This window comes from Mytilus californianus, unplaced genomic scaffold (assembly GCF_021869535.1).
Source record: "Mytilus californianus isolate M0D057914Y unplaced genomic scaffold, xbMytCali1.0.p SCAF_13, whole genome shotgun sequence".
Lineage (NCBI taxonomy): Eukaryota > Metazoa > Mollusca > Bivalvia > Mytilida > Mytilidae > Mytilus > Mytilus californianus.
In genome coordinates, this window is record NW_026262615.1 from 4,615,743 (window position 1) to 4,639,733 (window position 23,991).

General features: G+C 40.9%; 1 protein-coding gene and 1 long non-coding RNA gene across 10 annotated transcripts in view; one reads left to right on the top strand and one right to left on the bottom strand.

Annotated features, from left to right (window-relative positions):
* Window positions 1-23,991, bottom strand: part of LOC127723042 (uncharacterized) — a 260,474-nt gene that overhangs the window by 198,140 nt on the left and 38,343 nt on the right. The gene's annotated exons all lie outside the window — the stretch shown is intronic.
* Window positions 18,003-22,719, top strand: LOC127723052 (uncharacterized). Its single transcript, XR_007991835.1, has 3 exons — window positions 18,003-19,334; window positions 20,929-21,025; window positions 22,623-22,719. It is a non-coding gene; the product is annotated as an uncharacterized LOC127723052 (long non-coding RNA).

Genomic DNA, 23,991 nt, shown 5'->3' on the forward strand with positions numbered 1-23,991 from the left:
TGTATTCGATGGTAGAAAAGTCGTTCCAGAGGATAGTGGGGATAAGGATACCTTAAAGGGAAGGATGTCACAGATTAAAATAAATAAAGATATGACATCCGAAAGAAATATGATGGATTTCTTTCTGGAGAATGAAGAAGATTTGGAGGATAACACCCCAACCCCCCAAAGGCAGCAGCAGTGCTGCAATGCTCCAAACATAGTGCAGATGGATGAGCATACCGAGCAGTGTCAAAAATGCGGTTCACAATCCACCAAGTCGCGATTTGAGCATCATCAACTAGGGGAGCAGAAGACCACTTGCAATGTTCCGCTCAAGAGGAAGAAGGGTCAGTTCTGCAAGAGCAAGCCCGGGAAGGATGGTCTCTGCTGGAGACATAGCAAGCAACCACGCCAGCAGGAGGAGGAGGAGACCATCCCAGTCGAGGGTAAGATGGTGGTAAAAGAGACCATGAAGACCCTCCGTCAAATAGCTAAGGATGAGGGTCTGAGGGGGGTCAGTAGGAAGAACAAGGAGGCCTTGGTGAAGCTCATCGAGGAGAAAACCACCCATAAATTTGCCCGCCAGGAAGTCTTCAGCAAGAAGCAGCTCAAAGCGCTAGCAAAGAATCGTGGCCTCACCAAGTACTCTCAGCTCAAGAGAGACGATCTGATCCAGCTGGTGGAAGAGGACATCAAAAACGCTCCAGTCGAGGATGAGATCAAGGTCATCGATAGGCGGGAAGCTCTGAATGGCGTATTTGGCACGGTCGTCATCGAACCCGCGAAGCCGCACGATATGACCACTTTTCTGAAGGTAAGTCGGAGCACCATCACCAGCGCCATCTCGAATGCACTCGTTCAAAAGAAGGGATTGAAGGTGCACTTAGTGCTTCTAGCAGAGCTGGTGAAGACCAACCTTGCGACTGGAGAAAATACCTACATCACCCCTACCTTCAGATCACGCACGACAATGATCACGGAATCTGACGACCTCGAATTGGAGATTGCCTTCATGATGGAGAAGGTCAAGGAAAATATGGCAAAGTACATGCGGGAAGGGAGCGGGTGGACTTTCAGCAGCGTCGAGAAGCTAGAAATCCACCTCAACCAATTCAAGCCACTCAAGGGGGGCTCCTTCATATCAACCCCATCGGCTCTCGTGAAAAAGAAGGCGATCGTCAATGTGAAAAATGAGGATGATCGCTGCCTCCAGTGGGCAGTGCTGGCAGCCCTTCACCATGAGGAAGTCGACCAAAAATCCACCAACCGCGTATCGCAGTACAAGAAATGGGAAGAAGAGCTAAAATTCGAAGGCATCGACTTCCCAGTCTCGCTCAGGGCGATCGATAAATTTGAGAGGCAGAATCCCACAATCAACGTCAACGTCTATGGCTTCAACGGCGTAAAGAAGGGTGAGGATGAGGAAGAGGATCTTCAGATTTACCCCCTCAGGATATCTAAGAATACGGGCCCCACCCACGTAGATCTCCTCTTCTTGACTCGCGAAGGTAAGCAGCATTACTGCTGGATCAAGAGCCTCTCACGACTCTTGAGCTCTCAAATCTCTGAGCACGGTCATGAGCTTTTCTTCTGTCGCAGATGCCTTTCCCACTTCTCCAGGCAGAATATCTTGGACGAGCATATGGAATATTGCAGCAAGAAAGATGCAGTCAGGATCGAGATGCCGGAAGAGGGGACCACCATAGCCTTCCATAGTATCAAAAAGATGATGAGAGTCCCCTTCGCGATCTACGCGGATTTCGAGTGCTTCACAGAGAAGCTCGACACCTGCCAGCCGGATCCATCCCACTCCTACACGAATGCCTACCAGCTTCAGCGACCTTCAGGCTTCTGCTATCACGTGAAATATGCTCACGGAGACTACAAGGATCCGGTCGTCTACTGCGGGGAGGATGCGGCAAAGAAATTCGTGCAGTGCGTGGAGGAAGAAGTGCAGGCCATCGCCAAGCTATACAAGGAGAATAAGCCCATGGAGCTGACTGACGACGATAAGGTGAGCTTCGCAGAAAGCACGCACTGCTACATTTGCGGAGACGAATTGGGAGAGGATAAGGTCCGGGACCACAACCATCTCACCGGGAAATATCGCGGCGCAGCACACAACCAGTGCAATCTGGATTTCCAGCTTCCGAAGCACGTCCCCATCCTCTTCCATAATTTGAGCGGGTACGACGCCCACATCTTTGTCAAGGAGCTTGGCCACACCGAGGGTAAGATCAACTGCATCCCCAATACCGACGAGAAGTACATCAGCTTCTCCAAGCAGGTGGGTGATCTGGAGATGAGGTTCATCGACTCGTGTAGGTTTATGCTCAACAGCCTGGATACCCTAGCTAAGAATCTCACCCCCGACCAATTCGCGACCGTGAAGACGAGATTCAGCGATCGCCACGAGCTGATGATTCGGAAGGGGGTATTTCCCTACGATTATATGGATGGACCAGCCAAGCTGGAAGAGACTCAGCTCCCACCTAAAGAAGCCTTCTTCAGCACGCTCTCCGGAGAGCATATCAGTGATAAGGATTACGCACACGCTCAGAGAGTCTGGGAGACCTTCGAGTGCAAGACCCTACGCGATTATCACGACCTCTATCTCGAGACTGACGTGCTACTGCTAGTCGACATCTTCGAGAATTTTAGGGATATCTGCATGGCCAACTATGGACTCGATCCTGTCCACTACTTCTCCTCCCCCGGGCTATCCTTCGATGCCATGCTAAAAACCACCGGGGTTAGATTGGAGCTTCTTTCCGATCCAGATATGCTGATGATGTTCGAGAGCGGGACAAGGGGAGGGGTGGCCATGATCTCTCATCGTCAAGGTAAGGCCAACAACCCCTACATGGAGACCTACGATCGCTCCCAGCCCACCAAGTATCTCACCTACCTCGATGCCAATAATCTTTACGGGTGGGCGATGGCGCAGCCTCTTCCCACGGGGGACTTTGAGTGGGTGGAGCCGGAGGAGATCGACGAGATCCTGAGCTATCCCGACGACCACGAATATGGCGCCATGGTAGAATGCGATCTCGAATATCCGCAGGATCTTCACGACGCCCACAATGACTACCCTCTCGCGCCCGAGAACGTGGAGATCGGTAAGGTGCGTAAGCTTGTGCCCCATCTAGGCAAGCGCGAAAAGTATACCCTCCACTACAGAAATCTCAAGATGTATCTGGAGATGGGGATGAAGCTTACGAAATGCCGTCGTATCATCAGATTCAGACAATCCCCATGGCTCAAGCACTACGTGGATCTGAATACTGCTCTTCGCGCCAAGGCCAAGACCGACTCCGAAAAAGACTTCTTCAAGCTGATGGTCAACTCCGTCTTTGGCAAGACCATTGAGAATATCCGAAAGCGGGTAGACGTTAGGCTGGTCACCACCGAGAAGCAGGCCCTGAAGCTCGTGGCCAAGCCCAACTTCGATCGCCGTGTCGTCTTCACCGAGAATCTAGCAGCCGTCCACATGAAGAAGACCAAGCTGAAGTTTGATAAGCCGATCTACCTTGGAGCCTGCATCTTAGATATCTCGAAGCTCCTGATGTACGACTTCCACTACGGATTCGTGAGGAAGACCTACGGCAGTAAGGCCCGGCTGCTCTTCACTGACACCGACAGCTTGGCCTATGAGATCCAGACCGACGATTTCTACCAGGATATCACCCCGCACGTTGAGGCTAAATTCGACACTTCCAACTATCCTCCTGAGCATCCCTCTGGCATCCCCACCGGCAAGAATAAGAAGGTCCTCGGGATGTTCAAGGACGAGTGCGGCGGTAAGACCATGACCGATTTCGTGGGGCTCCGGGCGAAGCTATACGCCTTCAGGATGGATGACGGTAAGGCCACCAAGAAGGCGAAGGGAGTCACGAAGAGCGTCATCAAGCGCAGCATCGCCTTCGAGGACTACAAGCGATGCCTGGACACCCAGCAAGAGATCCATCGACCGATGAATATCCTCCGGAGCCATCTCCATCAGATCTACGCGCAGGAGATCAGCAAAATCGCTCTTTCCGCCAAAGATGATAAGCGTCACATCCTCCCCGACGGCATCAGCACCCTCTCGCACGGCCACTATCGAATCACTCACGGGTGAGGGCACTTAGCAGACTCTGACGGGTGCGGATGCCCATCCCGCACTTGGCCCATACCTAGATAAATGAGCATCATTCGCGTGCACAACATAACCCTTCCCAATAAACCTCTTTCGAATGTAGACCTTGTGAAAGCCACCAAGGACCTAGGAATCCCATGTTTCAGAGGGGTATTCATGCGAGATACCCTACCACCCAGCCCGCGCCGCATCGAATGTGGAATCTTGAATCACGATAGCTGGGAAGGTCCTGGAACGCATTGGACCTGCTGGTATAAACGTGGGCCGGTAAAGTATTACTTTGACTCCTATGGATTGCCACCGCCTGACGAGATGGTGAACTACTTACAGCCTGAAATTCGATATAGCACGGATGAATTACAGCAGCGAGGCTCGGTGGTGTGTGGTCACTTTTGTCTGTACGTGTTGAATATGCTGTCGGCGGGGAAGTCGCTAGAGGACGCGGTCTTCTCACTCTATAAATAAATGGATAAGTTTGGATCTCATGCAAGAAAGCGCGCATCCCTTTGGCGAATGCTGCAGGATTTGGATATGAACGACAATCGCATTACTAGCCTAGGACATCCCAAGGACAGCTCGGATGCTGTGACAAAACGGTGGGTAACCCAAGAGTTGAAAGATGGTATGAAAGATATTGAAAATTAGATTCTGAGTGTAAACAGATGCAGAGGACCATCAAGCGAATGCAAAAGGAGTATGACTCATCAATCGGAGAACTCACAAAAAAAGTGATGACTCTAAAAGATAGTAAAGTCGATAAGTCAAAATGTGCCTTAACTAACGGGGGTAAGATAAATGCTGAGCTGGATATGCAAAAGTTTCACGTGCTGAATCTCCCACTCCCAGAAACTGACAATGAACCCGTCACCAAAGCCCTTTACGATCGTCTACAGTCGGATTTGGATGCATTGAGGGTTTTTGTCGAATTGAAGCATGCTTAGTTTTCCAAATCTTTCCAGTCTCAAGGTTGAGACCGGAAAGGTTGTTGAGGATTATTGTAGATCTGATTGTGGGACCCACGAGTTAAAATTCTTAGGATAACCCTTCCACTTCACAAACACCTCATTAATCCCGTTCTTGGTTCGCCTGCGGAGGATCTTCTCTATGCGGTAGATGTTTTGATCAGTTTTTTGAAGTTCGGGCTCATAGAAGGATCCCTGAATTTCCTCACCACTAAAATCCTTGAGATGATAGGTGGGCGGCTGAGTGTTCAACACTAGGGAAATGGTGAATACTTCCTCGGTCCAGCGGGGTGTGTATCCCTTCTCGAATGTACCTTTCTTCTTGGTGATTCGGACTTTGTCACCAGCACGAAATCGTGGTGGTTTCATGGGAGGTATGCTGCCATAAAGGTTCCAATACACCTTGTTTTCATGCTCCTTATGACTTGCGGCGACAGGGGTCATTTTGATGGATCGGTGCTTGGTGGTATTGTACTGGCGAACAAGATTATCCAAAACATTGATGTAGGTGCGTGTAGAGTTGGCCGAGAAATATTTGAACATTTTCTCTTTCATGGTGCGATTCCAGCGCTCAACCACACTCGACTTCTCCTCATTTTCGGTGGAGTAGAGCTCAATATCATGCTTTTGAAGCAGCTGATTTACATCCTTGTTGTAAAACTCAGTGCCTTTGTCTGTCCAAAGCTTCTTGGGCATACGCTCCTTGAACACCGCTTGAAAGGCATCCCGCACCGTCACCCCCTTCTTGTTTTTGAGTGGTATCAACCAGCCATATTTGGAGAAGACATCGATGATGCTCAGGATGAACTTATTTCCCTTGTTGTCCCTAGAAAAGGCACTCATATCAACAAGGTCGGCCGCCCAGGTCTCATCAAAACCACCCACTACCACACGGCGTTTTTGAAACTTACGTCGAACTGGTTTGTGCAACTCCTCAGCTAAATCATCGGTCCAGCGAACTTTTTTTAATACCCAGACCGAATCGAGCTTTGGTACCGATGATGGGTCCGACGATGCTGCGGTCCATGCGTTCGCGAGTAGTAGGGTTGGGAATGGTGTTAAGCGAGGCTAGCATAGCTTTGTCACAGATGGAGTTGCGTGAAGCGGTATCCTTATGCTGGGCATAACAGAGATCGTGGTGATAGGCAGCCTGGTCCACTCGATTAATGGGTTTTGACCAAGCCTTCGGGGTGCCATCGGGGAGTAGTCGCTTGCTAAGTTTAGTCCCTGGCCCGGTGAAGTTGTGTCCGGGGAGATGCATTTCCATGGGTAATCGGTTGATTAGTTTGTTCATGAACCCTGCACCGGTTGTAGCAACAAACTGAGACTTCTTGGCACCGCACACCTTGCAGTTGCCAAACTTCCTCCGTCTTCCGTTGCTGGTAATTGTTTCACCAGGGTTAACTGTGTCCGTCTTCCTACGACATTTTACGCAGAAGATCATCGTTATTTTATTTAAATAAATGAACGTTGAAGACATTTCCTACAGTGCCAACGCCCCCAAGAGGAGCAATCACTACCTCCTACCGCAGCGGTCGATCAGAGGGTTGATCATTGGGAAGTCGGACTGTGGTAAGACAACGCTGTTGAACAACCTACTCCTGCGCGATGGATGGCTCGACTACGATCGATTGTACGTCTTCGGAAAATCGCTTCACCAGCCCATCTACCAGCTGTTGCAGCAAGCGCTGGGAAAAGGCTTCCCTAAGGAAGATATTCGAGACCTCCTACAGTGTAAGAGCAATTCACCCTACTCGTTGATCGATGTGGTCAACGCCTTACCATCACCACGACACCCGAGTGGTATCGACACTGTTTTCTTCGAGCAAGGGAGTGATGTACCAGACCCCCGAGAACTCGACCCCAGTCGCAAGAACCTCATGGTGTTCGACGATTTGATGCTGAGCAAACAGAACACGTGTGAAGACTACTACGTGCGCGGTCGCCACAACAACGTCGATTGTTTCTACCTGTGTCAGAACTACTTCAAACTACCCCGACAATCGATCCGAGAAAATGCAAACTTCCTCTGCCTCTTCCAGCAGGACGCAAAGAATCTCGACCATATTCGGCGCGATCACTGCAACGATCTTACCAAGGAACAATTTGACGCTCTGTGTAAGCATTGCTGGTCCCAACCCTATGGATTTGTAACCATCGATCTTACAAGCCCCAAGTCAGCAGGGAAATACCGATGCAAATTAGAAGAGTTCTATGAGGTATAAAATAAAAAAAATGGATCACTTGCAGGAATTTTTCCTGGAGAATCAACGGGACTTGGATCGGGAGTTTGAGAATGCTCCCAAGCCCTCACGACCACCCCCTGAATGCAAGCACGAGTGGGACTCGGTCGATATGACAAGTATGTGTTGGAAATGCGGTCGCACGATCATCCGCCCGATCGATAGCAGTAGAGGTGATTTCGACGCATGGAACTCTGACCGTCTGTATGGTAAGGTGCAGCGTCCCCCACAACCCCAATGCCCTGCCAAGACGATTCGAGGCCACCAGTGCACAAACCCATGCCAACCGCGAAAAGACCTCTGCCTAAGACACTTGAATCTTTCGAAGAAAAGGGATCCGTATCAGCTGTGTAATACCTTCATGTGCAATTTATCGCGTAAAGACCTTTGCCTAAGACACTTGAATCTTTCGAAGAAAAGGGATCCGTATCAGCTGTGTAATACCTTCATGTGCAATTTATCGCGTATGGACGTTCGAACCAACGCTTCGGGGCGTTCACACCAACGCTTCGGGGCGTTCGAACCAACGCTTCGGGGCGTTCGAACCAACGCTTCGGGGCGTTCACACCAACGCTTAAGGGCGTTCACACCAACGCTTAGGGGCGTTCGAACCAACGCTTAGGGGCGTTCGACAGCGTTCGATCTTATAAATAAATGACTTTTATCAAGATTACCGACCCTAAGCAGCGTGAGGCACTTGCTAGGGAGTTGCAAGACACCAAGCGGAAGATTCAAGCCAGTAATATGCAGCATCGTCTCGACAAGATTGGACTCAGCCGAGACCTTTCCAGGGTGTTCAAGCCTGTGGTTGAGGCTCAGCGGGAAGCAGCTTCAAAAATCACCAAAACAATCGAAGATTTACCTGCAGCAGTGCCAGCCCTCCCTCCTCCACCGCCCGAGTTTGCCGACCCACTACCCATCGCACCACCTACAGACACCGTCCTCGGACCTCGAGCACAGCAGTATTTGCAACTCAGTATGACTCCTTCCGCCGACCATACCTTTGGATTGCGATCTGAAAACGATGGTATCTTCATCGGAAGCTCACCAGTTACTTTTGACGATGATGATATTTTCGTAGATGGTGTGAGGTACAAAGGAACCCTTGGCCTCTGGGAACTCATGGTGAAAAAGAAACCAGAATCGTTTGAGCCCGACGACCTTTACGACTATGCAGAGATCCTGAAAAGTTCCGGTGCCATGTATCAAGGCAATTCCACCCTCTCGAGAACCCCGAAGGCGAATAAGAGTTACAAGTGGAAGGAAATCGTATCCCACATCTACAAGAAGGATAAGTTTGGCAGTGGGCTGCAAACCGTGTTTCTTCCTTCCAACTTCAAGCAGCTTCTCGATCGCTTGGAACTGTGTGCTGCAGCATACCGAGCAGGAAACAATGGTGTGCGCAACGAAATTGTGTCGATTATCGATGCTATGAAAAGGGGTAGACATATCAGCATCGAGGAATATAAGGCACTGCATCGTAGCATCCTATAAATAAATGTTGCAAATCAAGAAAGGTTACGCTCGAAAGTACGCCTACGGTGGTAAAGGACTGTTTGACACAATCGCCAGTTTGGCTGCACGCATGTTTACTTCCTCTGCCGCCCAAACCCTAGGAAGTAAGGCCGTGAGTGCTGCCACCAATGCGGCCTTGAAAGGTGTTGAAAAAGGGGCTTCCAAAGCCGTCGACCATGTGGTTGATAAAGTGACCCGCCCCAGAAAACGCAGTAAAACCCCTCAACAGCCTAGTGTTCAACGCAAGAAGCCAGAGCAAGTTCGGTTAAACAATCTAATCTCCGGCTCTGGTATCAAAACCATCCACGACTTCGTCCAACGCTATAAATAAATACATTATGTCTAACATTCTTACAATCACCGAAGGGTTGACCTTCGACGAAAGTCTCCAGGAATATCAGGTTCGAGAATACGAACCACAAGCCGGTGCCCAGCTGAACAATCCCGGTGCTGAAATCCGAATCAACATCGAAACCCAGGATTTGTTCCTACACCCCGCCGAAAGTTATCTCGTGGTGGAAGGTCGACTTCTCAAGAATGATGACACAGCATATGCCGATGGCGATCTTGTGTCGCTCACCCATAATGGTATCATGTATCTCTTCAAGAGCATCAGTTACAGGCTTTCCGGTCAGCAGATCGAACATATTAACGACCCCGGCATTGCCACCACTATGCTGGGAATGTTAACCTACCCCGACGACTTCTCCAAATCGCAGGGTCTCAACCAACTGTGGTATAAGGATTCTTCCACCGATGCTGAGGCTGAGAACACTGGATTTGCAGCCCGCCATGGATACATTATCACCAAGCCCACCAACAAAGGATCGTTTTCGTTTGCCATCCCCCTAAAACATATTTTTGGATTCGCAGATGATTACAACAAAATAGTGTACGGGTTCAGACACGAACTCTCACTCGTTCGCGATTCAAATGCTAATGCCATTTTGAGAGCAGCTGCCGTCAACGATCCGGCAAAGATCGTCCTGAGTAAACTATCGTGGTTCGTCCCTCACATCACCCCCTCAGACGAAAATAAGATGCAACTGTACAAAACCATCCAAAGTAAATCCAAGATCCACTGTGGATTTCGCATGAGACAGTGTGATTCCATAGCCGTTCCCCAAGCCTCACAGTTTAACTGGCGCCTAGCTGCCAAGAGTGGTCGCGAAAAGCCTAGATATATCATTGTTGCCTTCCAAACCGACAAAAGTGGTGACCAAACCCATAATGCTGCCGTGTTCGATCACTGTCGATTGCGAAATATCCATGTCACCCTCAACGCTGAACGTTATCCAGCAGTCGACTATAATGCAGCTTTCAACGAAAATAGGATCGCCAGAGTGTTCAAAGAGGCCTCCGACTTCAGAAAGAAATTCCATAACATGGACAGTCTCCTCAGTAATGGTGGGATTAATCCCTCCGATTTCATCGACTTGTACCCCTTGTTTGTGATTGATGTGAGTCATCAGTCTGAGCGTCTCAAAGAATCCACGGTGGATATTCAGATCAGAGCCGAATTCGCCCGTAATGTTCCAGCCAACACCGAGGCGTTTGCACTTGTCATTTCCGACAGAATCCTACAGTTTGAATCCGATGGTCAAAAGATGAACGTTGTGTACTAAAAATAAATGGATAAAATTCACCTACAACTCCTCTTTGCCAGTCACCCCGCCGAAGTCTATGCGATCGTAGTGAAGGCTAGTAAACAACTCAAGGAGCAGTATGACGGTATCGAAGAGTGGAAGCAAAAATATGTGACAATGGTCTACCATAAATAAATGGATAACACATTGTTGCAGCAAATTGCTAATAACACCGACCCAAAGCATGGGTTTTCCTTCATCGTCTCTGGAAACGATAACCAAATCCTTACCCGGTTCAACCCCCCACTACAACTCAAGGAATCTAAGACCTACGAAATGGCATTAGTAAACCTGGAAACCTATAACTCCATCCCCAACATTCATACAGGTAACAATTCCTTCCGCTACTCCCCCGACGATGGTGCCAACTGGTTTCCCATCGCACTAAGCACAGGTTCCTATGACATCGAAGACATCAACAATGAGATCCAGCGGCGGCTGCGGCTCAACAAACACAAAACGAAGATCATCATCGATGCCAACAGGGCAACCCTAAGAGCAACGCTGACCCTCGCCAGACACTATCAAGTAGACTTCAACGTTGTCAATAGCATCAACACCAGCTTGGGATTCGAGCGGCAGATTTACACGTTCGATATGATCACAAACGGCTATACGGAAGGGGAACACATTGTAAATATCATCAGCATCAACAGCATTCTGGTGAATAGTGATATCATCCATGGAAGTTATGTAAATGGTACACAGCAGTCTACCATCTACAGCTTTTTTCCCGCAGACGGTCCTGGTATGAAGATCATTCAAACCCCAAAGAATCTAGTATACTTGCCGGTGACCTTGCGAACCATCAATCGCATGCAAACGTATCTCACCGATCAAGATGGTAGGCCCATCGATTTCAGGGGTGAACATCTCACCATCCGCTTTCATCTTCGTGAGGTATAAATAAATGACTTATCACGAACATGGTTTGAGTTTGACAAAAGGTCAAGCTGATAAACTACAACGGGCTGCCAAAAAAGGTTGTCCGGTCTCCATTCGTTTGTCCCACGCAAACCTGCAAGGTGAACACAAGATGTTGCTCACCACCCGCCAGGTTCAAAAGATCGCCAAGCTCCTACAAAAGGGTACTGGTGGTATGGTCCTAGAGTTGAGTGCGACCCAATTAAAGGAAAACATGCAGAAGGTGGGTGGCTTCCTACCCATGTTGGCGGGGCTGGCAATGAGGGCACTCCCCATGTTAGCAAAAACCATTCTACCCGCCTTGGGTGTTGGAGCCTTGAGTGGTCTTGGTGGTGTAGCCGTCAACAAGGCCTTAGGGTCTGGATTGTACCTGAAACGTGGTGGATGCGTTTGCACCGTGAAACCTAGTGGCAACGGTCTCTACCTCAAACCTTCAAACGCCCGGATCACCTATGGTGATGGACTCTACTTGAAGCGTGGTCAGCAATTCCACGACGGAGCTGGTCTAATCTTAGGTGCTAACAGCCCCTTCAAAAATATTCCCCTCCTCGGTATGCTCCTATAAATAAATGGATGATATAGATTCTGGATACCGACAGACCAGAGTCGAATGTATGGAAGATCAACTCAACGCGGATATACATAAGTATCAACATACCTTGAAGATCTACAAACGTCTGGACAAAGTTGTATCTGTAGCACTGGGTGTTTGTTCTGTGGGCAGTTTGGTGTTAACCAGCTGCACCATGGGTTCAGCTTTGACCGGTATAGGTATTATAGCCTCCCTTCCCCTAGGATCCCTTGCGTGCTTGAGTGCCACTGGCGTGATGGTACTCACACTAATCTCAAGGCGTATCATGAAAAAGAAGAAAAAACATCGCGACACCTTGCAATTGGCACAGTCCACAAAATTTTTGGTTGAACAATATATTAGTACTTCTTTGGCTGACGATGAACAGATCGATAATGCTGAGTTTGGGAAGATCGTTACCTGCCTCAAGAACTACTACAATGAGAAAGATCAGCTGCGACAACCCCTATCCAGTTTCAGTGAGGAGCTTTCGAAGTGTGCTTCCTAATCCCCAAAAAAGGCTTTCCAATGGGTAAAAGTCTCACGCCGTAATACTACTTTCACGCTATAAAACGTCTCACGCCGTAATACTACTTTCCCGCTATAAAAAGTCTCACGCTGTAATACTATTTTCCCGCCGTAAAAGTCTCACGCCGTTATACTCTTTTCCCGCTATAAAAAGTCTCACGCTGTAATACTATTTTCCCGCCGTAAAAGTCTCACGCCGTTATACTCTTTTCCCGCTATAAAAAGTCTCACGCCGTTATACTCTTTTCCCACCGTAAAAGTCTCACGCCGTAATACTCTTTTCCCGCTATAAAAAGTCTCACGCCGTAATACTCTTTTGCCGCCATAAAAAGTCTCACGCCGTTATACTCTTTTCCCGCCGTAAAAGTCTCACGCCGTAATACTACTTTCCCGCCATAAAAAGTCTCACACCGTAATACTATTTTCACGCTGTAAAAAAAAAAAAAACCTGTGATACAAGATTAAGACTCTTTTTTAATAATGTGGGTGGTCCTTAAAAGGACCGAGATATTCATGTATTGATTTAATCAAAAGTCACCATTCAAGTTCAATACATATTTCATGTAACATGTCGAGATGTTTGAAAATGTCTCTTACTGGTAAGTTACATTTCAATATTTTCTGATGTAGATCAGCAATCTGGTAAAATTTGACCAGTTTATAAATATAACTAGCAGAATACACAAGTTCGTGCTTTGCGAAGTAGGGACACAACTCATCCTTATGTAGCTTCAATTTTTGTTTCAAAACAAAAATAGTTTCTCCTTGTCCGAACGTATAGAACAGTACATTTCGTCTTGTGTGATCGATTTTCTTCTGTAGATTTTTAATTCTAGTGATACAGTCCTTTTCATTTCGCAAATCAGGCGGTAATTCTGTTAAATCATCATCTTCTTGTTCTTGGTAACTTTCCATCAATTTTCGTTTGAACATTTCCCTTTCTTCCTGCTTCGTTCGTTTCTGTGCAATTTTTTTCCTCTCTTTTTCACATTTCGATATTTTCGCTGATTGCTCAGCAAAGCGCTCGAGTTTTGTCCAGTACTCGTTCAATTCCTGATCGCTAGGATAAGCGTTGCATAAGTAGTTTCTGAAATCATCCATGATTGTACAAAATACCTTCCAGTCTTCTCCGTTCATTTCTGTATAATCCAAACAAAACAACGTCACAAAGGCAGTTAGCAACACTGCAAAACGATAACGTCTTAAAGCCCGCGTAAAAAGGACTATTGACGTACTGGCTATACAATAAGGGCATTACTAAAATCTTGTGCGTATCAAATGCGCATGCGCCGTAAAAAACGTCACACATCATTCCGTTACACTTCACTCCACACATCGTTTCACGATGTGCTCCATTCCGCTTCACTTCATGATGTGCTCCGTTTCAAGCATAAAAAAAAAAACTTTTCCAATCCGGCAGAAATGTCGGATCGGAAAAATTTTTTGTACCCCACCCGGCCCATTATTTTTTTTTTTTTTTTGGACTTAATTTCTCACAAGGTCGTAAGAGAAGTACTCCTGCTTGGTCTTTTTGCTGACTTTAAAGCCTGTACTTCTCACGAAGGCTCCTACCATGGGTCCTGTCTCTCTGTTCAGTCCACTGCAGGCCCACACCCTATTCGTTTCTCCTTCTCTGTTTTTCAAGGTGAGGATCTTACTCTTTCCAAACTTACCATCTACTTCCACCACTTCCAGGATTTTATAGATCACACCGGTTGAGAGTTCCTTCCATTTCAGGGTTTCCAGGCTCTGATCCTTTGCCTTTTCCTCGAAAACATTATCGTTCATAAAATCGTTGTCTACGATTTGTGGACTTCTGAGTTCCTCCATCTTTTGTACGAAAGACATATTTGTATTTACCCTAGGATTACATCCTTCTAAGGTGTTTGGGTTTTGTGCTAAACTGAAAGACATTCTTGTTTTTACCCTTAGGCTAATTGAAACGTATTGCGTTTGCATTTTATGTTTGGGGTTGGGGTTCCTATGCTAGATTTCCCCTTAAAAATGCGATTGCGGCAGAATCGGCCTTTTCATACTACTTTTCTTTAATATTGTGTTCATCTTTTTTTAATTATCAATACAAATATAAGCAATTCTGTTTGTTAAGTTTAACGTCCAAGTATCGCATATCCAATTATCTTACTTTTCGACAGGATGAAAATATTGCAAAACTTACAAATTGGTATACAATGTAATTTTGACACATCATATGATGTTGGTATACAATGTAATGTTGGCATACAATGTCAAAATGGTATACAATGTAATGTTGGCATACAATGTCAAGATGGTATACAATGTAATGTTGGCATACAATGTAATGTTGATATACAATTTAATATTGGCATATAATGTATTGATGGTATACAATGTAATGTTGGCTAAAAGTGTAATGTTGGCATACAATTCATTGATGTTATACAATATAATGTTGGTATATAATGAATTGATGGTATACAATGTAATGTTGGTATACAATGTAATGTTGGTATACAATGTAATGTTGGTATACAATGTAATGTTGGTGTACAATGTAATGTTGGTATACAATTCATTGATGTTATACAATAAATTGTTGTTGGTATATAATGTACTGATGGTATATAATGTAATGTTGGTATACAATTTAATATTGGTGTACAATGTAATGATGTCATACAATTTATTGATGTTATACAATAAATTGTTGGTATATAATATACTGATGATATACTATGTAATACTTGTACATTATGTTATGTTGGTATACAATCTATTGATGGTATACATTGTAATGTTGGTTGACAATGTTTTGTTGGCATGAGAGGAACTGTTTATTACAACGTAATGTAAGTATACAATGTAATGGTGCCACGTTATATAATGTTGGTATACAATGTAATGCGATAGATGCATTTTTAAATTACAAAAAATGTCAAACGTTGCCAAACCTTTGTTGTATGGCATAGTTTTTTTCTGACTTTTCTGCTTCGTGATGCTTATTTTTTTTCAAGATTTAAATTTCTATGCCACTGCTGTTGGAGGTTTCTTACCATCCGAAAGGTCACCACTTCTGTGTTGACATTAATTATCATTGATATGGTCATATTTATAAATTACCTGCTTACAAAATGTTAAATATTTAGAAATACTAAGGATTTTTACCCAAGGAATAGACTCCCATAGCTGTATTTGTCAAAACCTTTGGGAATTTTTGGCCGACAATGTTTTTCAAATTCGTACTTTATTTGGCCTTTTAACGTTTTTAATTTCAGGGTCACTGATGATCTTTGGTAGCTGAAACGCGCACCTGCCGTACGAAATTATAAGCCTGGTATTTTTGATGAGTTTATCTATCGTATGTTCTTAATAACGTTTTATAGTTAACACTAATAAATGTGTTCGATACCTGGTAAAATGAATAAAATGCCATTTATGAACAAGCTGGATGTTGTCTTAATAATCTTATGCCGTTATATCGCACGTCAATTAATGCTTTTTTTCTAATGCAATGATTGCATGACATGTATGTTAAAACAAATATTAATTCTAAACTATTTAAAACAATGCTTCTTGATTTCTGCCTTCGATGCCTTTTACAGTTGTATGTTATTATTCAGAAGTTAGATGATGTCTTTTGTAAAGAATAGCTAATTGAAGACGCTTTATTGTTATCATTATTCATTAACACTTTCTGATAAAATGTATCTATTATTGTCAGTACTAGCATATACTATCGGTAATGCTGTTTGAAAATGGCCAGGTCACCGTGGACTATTTATTCCAATAATATTCATCGACACGAAATGAAGGTTATCTATTTTAACAAGGTGTTTAACAGTAAAGAATTTGACATTTGGATTGGTGACAGTTTTACAAAATTTCAAGAGTTATCTTTCAGAATTAATTAATTCATACATCAAAAGTTTAATATGTATTTTTACTTTTGAATCTTTTATATTACTATCGTTCATATGCACATAAATGGTCATGTGACATAACGTAATTAAGCTCATATTGATATTGAGAGCATGCCATTGTTAGTAGAGTTACATGAATGTTGGAAATTCATCAATATCAAAAAACATTACAAACTATGTTTAGATCAAAAACATAACATACTATGTTTAGATCAAAAACATTACATACTATGTTTACATAAAAAAAACATAACAACTATTTCAAGATCAAATATTTTACCTCCATTCACAAAATATTAGCTTCTGTATGACGTTTTACTCTTGTCGTCATGAAACGAGTTTGTATAAGTGTGTAAGAGTTTAGTTGCCATTACTCAGACCGATAAAAAGACGTACACACTATAGGAATTACATTTTACTTCGTCCGAAATCTAACCTATAAATGTTAGATCCCTCCAAATAATAAGTCCTTCCCGAGGAAAGATTTGACCCTATACTTAATTCTGTGGCATTTTGGAAAATTCGCCAACACTGTGTCGAGCGAAATAGACTAATCGGCTAATTAAGCAATCTATTACAGTAGATAATGCATGGTGGCATGTAGATAGTTACCAAACCGTCATATCAATATGATTTTATTGTATATATCTAGATATGTGAGAATTTTGTACCCTTTCTCTCTTGAGAATTTCAACCTATACACACAAAACACGATTTAGGATTAATACATTAAATTGTCCTGTGTAAGGTAAGGGTTGAGTGCTCGAAAAAAAAAACTGTTTAACCCCGCCACATTCTATATGTTTCTGTCAAGAGGCTGTAATACAGTATTTGTCTTTAGTTGATGTCGATCATCTTGGTTTCTCCTTTAATGTTTCAAACATTTAAAATTAGGTCGTTAATTTCTCGTTTGAATTTGCTTTACGTCTTTTTATGTCGGGGAATTATAGCTTACTAGAGCGTATTAGTTTTGCTCATTGTTGAAGGTCATGCTGTGACAAATAGTTGCTTACATCTTCTTCTTTTGTGTGATTTGTAATGATTGTGTTATAAACACCTATTGTATTGTGAATAAAAGGACATTATGGGCATATGACAATGAGACAGCAATTCATCGACACAAACAACCAAAGGACATTTAAATGTCAGGAAAAGTAAAAATGTCTTTACAATATGACAGACTCTGAATCGCCCCGACCCTTAAAAGGTTGTTAATAAATCAAACTACAAACGACATCCCGACCCTTATGTCATACAGCTAAAAATATAACTAAATACATTCACTGATCACGACAGGCTCATAACAACGTTGGGTATCAAACAATGCGTTTATGTAGTCTCTTCAAACCCTTTTTTAATCTCGATCAGTGTGATATATATATAGAGTTACATAAATTAATACCAAATCAACTTTACGACATAGTAGACGATTTCGGGTTTTCTGTTGCAAAATAATCAAACTGTATCATAAATATCATTTGATATAATATATAAATGCTATTATAAAAATTATCTTTTCTTTTTTTTTAAATTTATTTAATTTCCCAATTTCACCTCAATTACTGAACTCTTTACAAAGAGAGATAACTCAAAAATAGCTAATGTAAATTTTGACATGTTACATAATGAACTGACGTCGATTAGAGACCGGACGTCGATCTGAGTCTTACATATAGGGGTAAATTCAGTAAATAAATATACGTCATCAGGGACCGCCCATTTGGGGGAGAGCTTTCTGTATAAAACTGAAGTCATGTGCTCTTCTGATTGGTAGATAATGTTTGGAATAAATATTTTTTGATAGATGGATAAAAACTAGAGTTGAAAAAAAATAAAAAATAAATGCTGAATGTACTAAATTTTTTTACTACAGGGTTGAAAAGTAATGGGGGTCAGTGAAGGAATTAAGTGCGAATCTACAGTGTTTGTAAACAAGGCCATGTGAATGCCCAAAAATGCCGCATGACCCTATGTTTTTATTGTTGCAAATGATAGGGCTACATTTGTACTTTCATGAATGATATATGAAATTTTCTAATTTCTAAAGGTAAATGAGGTATAAATTTAATTCAAGACATAGATTAGCATTACAGTCAATGGGAGATTTTTTACTGAATTTACCCCTATAGGAAAATATGCATTCTGTCACTGTACTTGTCCAAGGCCACACAATAATCACAAAACTTATTTCCTGTGTATATTAATGTAATGGAAGCATTTTGGAACCATTTGAAGTTGTTTTTTACACAAATTTCTATGTTTAACTCGGCTATCCAAGATGCACTTAGTGTACTGTGAGAGGAAGCATGGGGTATATGGTAAAAATCAGTTTTTGTGTCCAGATTGAAAGAAACAATAGAAATTACACTTGAGAGTTATGATATCAATGAAAGGCATAAATATTCCCCCCATTTTACAACACATTTTGCACATATTTCTCCTCATTATGTGTAAAATCATATGGAAAATCAGAATTACCTCCCTTTGACAGTGTATTTTTTTTATCTGTGTTTCACCATGTTAAGTTGTAGAACAAGTTGTAAATAAGCACTTTTCAAGTATTTTAACACTTGAATAATCTGACCGCATGAAGATATTCATTTATTTTTACATAACGCATTGCGTTTCTTTATTTAAAAAAAATTGTAGATAACTTTTTATGATTACATGCCCTTCATCTATGAAACTAGTGTTGAAATGTTTGTAATTGGATTACTATGTTAAATAATTGCTTTTAAATATTTTAAATTGTTACTTTAATCTTCCAAATGCAAAGTTTGGTCATACCCAGTCTTATTTTTTCATATTTGGCACTTTTTTCTACTTCAGTTTTGTCTGTCTAGTTTTGGCGAAGAAACCATCCTGATGTTGGGGTAACAGGAATTTCTGCAGAGTGATTGTCAATGACATTTTGTGAACTTTACAAGTAATTAAAACACAAATTTAGTAAATTGAAACATAATTGTTGGTTTTTTTTATATGAAACTGCTTAAAAAAGCCTTTGAAAAGTGTTTTTGTGGTCTTTTCAGGGTATTTAATCAAAAACTTCAATATAAGGCAAAATTTAACTAAGAGTACATCAAGACTTTCGTTTCTAGATGTACTTGCAATACTGGTCAAAGCAAACACAGAAAACAATTCATATTTATTAAGCATAGTATTTTACACCATTCTTTTACAAACAGTCAATATGCCACTTTATATACCAAATATACATTGGCCGCAGTATGGGCTGTAGTATAAATTTTCTTCTATCTTTACAAGTTCAGCATTTATGAATGTTGTATTGAAACTGGAACTTGAAAATTGGATACATTACATGATTATTACAAAAAAAGAGGGAAAAGCTACTAAAAAGTCCCTTATAAGGGTAAATTCAGTAAATAAATATACGTCATCAGGATCCGCCCATTTGGGGGAGAGCGTTCTGTATAAAACTGAAGTCATGTGCTCTTCTGATTGGTAGATAATGTTTGTAATAAATATTTTTTGATAGATGGATAAAAACTAGAGTTGAAAAAAAATAAAAAATAAATGCTGAATGTACTAAATTTTTTTACTACAGGGTTGAAAAGTAATGGGGTCAGTGAAGGAATTAAGTGCGAATCTACAGTGTTTGTAAACAAGGCCATGTGAATGCCCAAAAATGCCGCATGACCCTATGTTTTTATTGTTGCAAATGATAGGGCTACATTTGTACTTTCATGAATGATATATGAAATTTTCTAATTTCTAAAGGTAAATGAGGTATAAATTTAATTCAAGACATAGATTAGCATTACAGTCAATGGGAGATTTTTTACTGAATTTACCCCTATAGGAAAATATGCATTCTGTCACTGTACTTGTCCAAGGCCACACAATAATCACAAAACTTATTTCCTGTGTATATTAATGTAATGGAAGCATTTTGGAACCATTTGAAGTTGTTTTTTACACAAATTTCTATGTTTAACTCGGCTATCCAAGATGCACTTAGTGTACTGTGAGAGGAAGCATGGGGTATATGGTAAAAATCAGTTTTTGTGTCCAGATTGAAAGAAACAATAGAAATTACACTTGAGAGTTATGATATCAATGAAAGGCATAAATATTCCCCCCATTTTACAACACATTTTGCACATATTTCTCCTCATTATGTGTAAAATCATATGGAAAATCAGAATTACCTCCCTTTGACAGTGTATTTTTTTTATCTGTGTTTCACCATGTTAAGTTGTAGAACAAGTTGTAAATAAGCACTTTTCAAGTATTTTAACACTTGAATAATCTGACCGCATGAAGATATTCATTTATTTTTACATAACGCAGTGCGTTTCTTTATTTAAAAAAAATTGTAGATAACTTTTTATGATTACATGCCCTTCATCTATGAAACTAGTGTTGAAATGTTTGTAATTGGATTACTATGTTAAATAATTGCTTTTAAATATTTTAAATTGTTACTTTAATCTTCCAAATGCAAAGTTTGGTCATACCCAGTCTTATTTTTTCATATTTGGCACTTTTTTCTACTTCAGTTTTGTCTGTCTAGTTTTGGCGAAGAAACCATCCTGATGTTGGGGTAACAGGAATTTCTGCAGAGTGATTGTCAATGACATTTTGTGAACTTTACAAGTAATTAAAACACAAATTTAGTAAATTGAAACATAATTGTTGGTTTTTTTTATATGAAACTGCTTAAAAAAGCCTTTGAAAAGTGTTTTTGTGGTCTTTTCAGGGTATTTAATCAAAAACTTCAATATAAGGCAAAATTTAACTAAGAGTACATCAAGACTTTCGTTTCTAGATGTACTTGCAATACTGGTCAAAGCAAACACAGAAAACAATTCATATTTATTAAGCATAGTATTTTACACCATTCTTTTACAAACAGTCAATATGCAACTTTATATACCAAATATACATTGGCCGCAGTATGGGCTGTAGTATAAATTTTCTTCTATCTTTACAAGTTCAGCATTTATGAATGTTGTATTGAAACTGGAACTTGAAAATTGGATACATTACATGATTATTACAAAAAAAGAGGGAAAAGCTACTAAAAAGTCCCTTATAAGGGTAAATTCAGTAAATAAATATACGTCATCAGGATCCGCTCATTTGGGGGAGAGCTTTCTGTATAAAACTGAAGTCATGTGCTCTTCTGATTGGTAGATAATGTTTGTAATAAATATTTTTTGATAGATGGATAAAAACTAGAGTTGAAAAAAAATAAAAAATAAATGCTGAATGTACTAAATTTTTTTACTACAGGGTTGAAAAGTAATGGGGGTCAGTGAAGGAATTAAGTGCGAATCTACAGTGTTTGTAAACAAGGCCATGTGAATGCCCAAAAATGCCGCATGACCCTATGTTTTTATTGTTGCAAATGATAGGGCTACATTTGTACTTTCATGAATGATATATGAAATTTTCTAATTTCTAAAGGTAAATGAGGTATAAATTTAATTCAAGACATAGATTAGCATTACAGTCAATGGGAGATTTTTTTACTGAATTTACCCCTATAGGAAAATATGCATTCTGTCACTGTACTTGTCCAAGGCCACACAATAATCACAAAACTTATTCCCTGTGTATATTAATGTAATGGAAGCATTTTGGAACCATTTGAAGTTGTTTTTTACACAAATTTCTATGTTTAACTCGGCTATCCAAGATGCACTTAGTGTACTGTGAGAGGAAGCATGGGGTATATGGTAAAAATCAGTTTTTATGTCCAGATTGAAAGAAACAATAGAGATTACACTTGAGAGTTATGATATCAATGAAAGGCATAAATATTCCCCCCATTTTACAACACATTTTGCACATATTTCTCCTCATTATGTGTAAAATCATATGGAAAATCAGAATTACCTCCCTTTGACAGTGTATTTTTTTTTATCTGTGTTTCACCATGTTAAGTTGTAGAACAAGTTGTAAATAAGCACTTTTCAAGTATTTTAACACTTGAATAATCTGACCGCATGAAGATATTCATTTATTTTTACATAACGCATTGCGTTTCTTTATTTAAAAAAAATTGTAGATAACTTTTTATGATTACATGCCCTTCATCTATGAAACTAGTGTTGAAATGTTTGTAATTGGATTACTATGTTAAATAATTGCTTTTAAATATTTTAAATTGTTACTTTAATCTTCCAAATGCAAAGTTTGGTCATACCCAGTCTTATTTTTTCATATTTGACACTTTTTTCTACTTCAGTTTTGTCTGTCTAGTTTTGGCGAAGAAACCATCCTGATGTTGGGGTAACAGGAATTTCTGCAGAGTGATTGTCAATGACATTTTGTGAACTTTACAAGTAATTAAAACACAAATTTAGTAAATTGAAACATAATTGTTGGTTTTTTTTATATGAAACTGCTTAAAAAAGCCTTTGAAAAGTGTTTTTGTGGTCTTTTCAGGGTATTTAATCAAAAACTTCAATATAAGGCAAAATTTAACTAAGAGTACATCAAGACTTTCGTTTCTAGATGTACTTGCAATACTGGTCAAAGCAAACACAGAAAACAATTCATATTTATTAAGCATAGTATTTTACACCATTCTTTTACAAACAGTCAATATGAAACTTTATATACCAAATATACATTGGCCGCAGTATGGGCTGTAGTATAAATTTTCTTCTATCTTTACAAGTTCAGCATTTATGAATGTTGTATTGAAAATGGAACTTGAAAATTGGATACATTACATGATTATTACAAAAAAAGAGGGAAAAGCTACTAAAAAGTCCCTTATAGGGATAAATTCAGTAAATAAATATACGTCATCAGGATCCGCCCATTTGGGGGAGAGCTTTCTGTATAAAACTGAAGTCATGTGCTCTTCTGATTGGTAGATAATGTTTGTAATAAATATTTTTTGATAGATGGATAAAAACTAGAGTTGAAAAAAAATAAAAAATAAATGCTGAATGTACTAAATTTTTTTACTACAGGGTTGAAAAGTAATGGGGGTCAGTGAAGGAATTAAGTGCGAATCTACAGTGTTTGTAAACAAGGCCATGTGAATGCCCAAAAATGCCGCATGACCCTATGTTTTTATTGTTGCAAATGATAGGGCTACATTTGTACTTTCATGAATGATATATGAAATTTTCTAATTTCTAAAGGTAAATGAGGTATAAATTCAATTCAAGACATAGATTAGCATTACAGTCAATGGGAGATTTTTTACTGAATTTACCCCTATATATATTGATTTACTTGATTTTGTTTGATTGTATTTGAATTGTCTCCCTTTGACTTTGGTTGTTATTTACTGTTATTTATTTTGTAATTCTGTCCAACATGTCCTGTCTGGCCCTCATCTGTTAATGATCTCTGGTGGCCAGTGACAGTGATGCATGTGGCAAGACGAGAAGGCTGATGCCATCATTAACTTGTTCAACACATTCATGTAATCTATTCCAGAGTGATAAAAGATGACTATGACGTTACACACGGTATTCGGTCTATTTTTCATCTGACTTTTTCCTGATTTATAACTAGGATTTAAAGAAATCAAATCTACGCATTTTAAATGGTAAACTGTCTTGAATCATCAGTTGAATCAAAATAAAACAAAAACT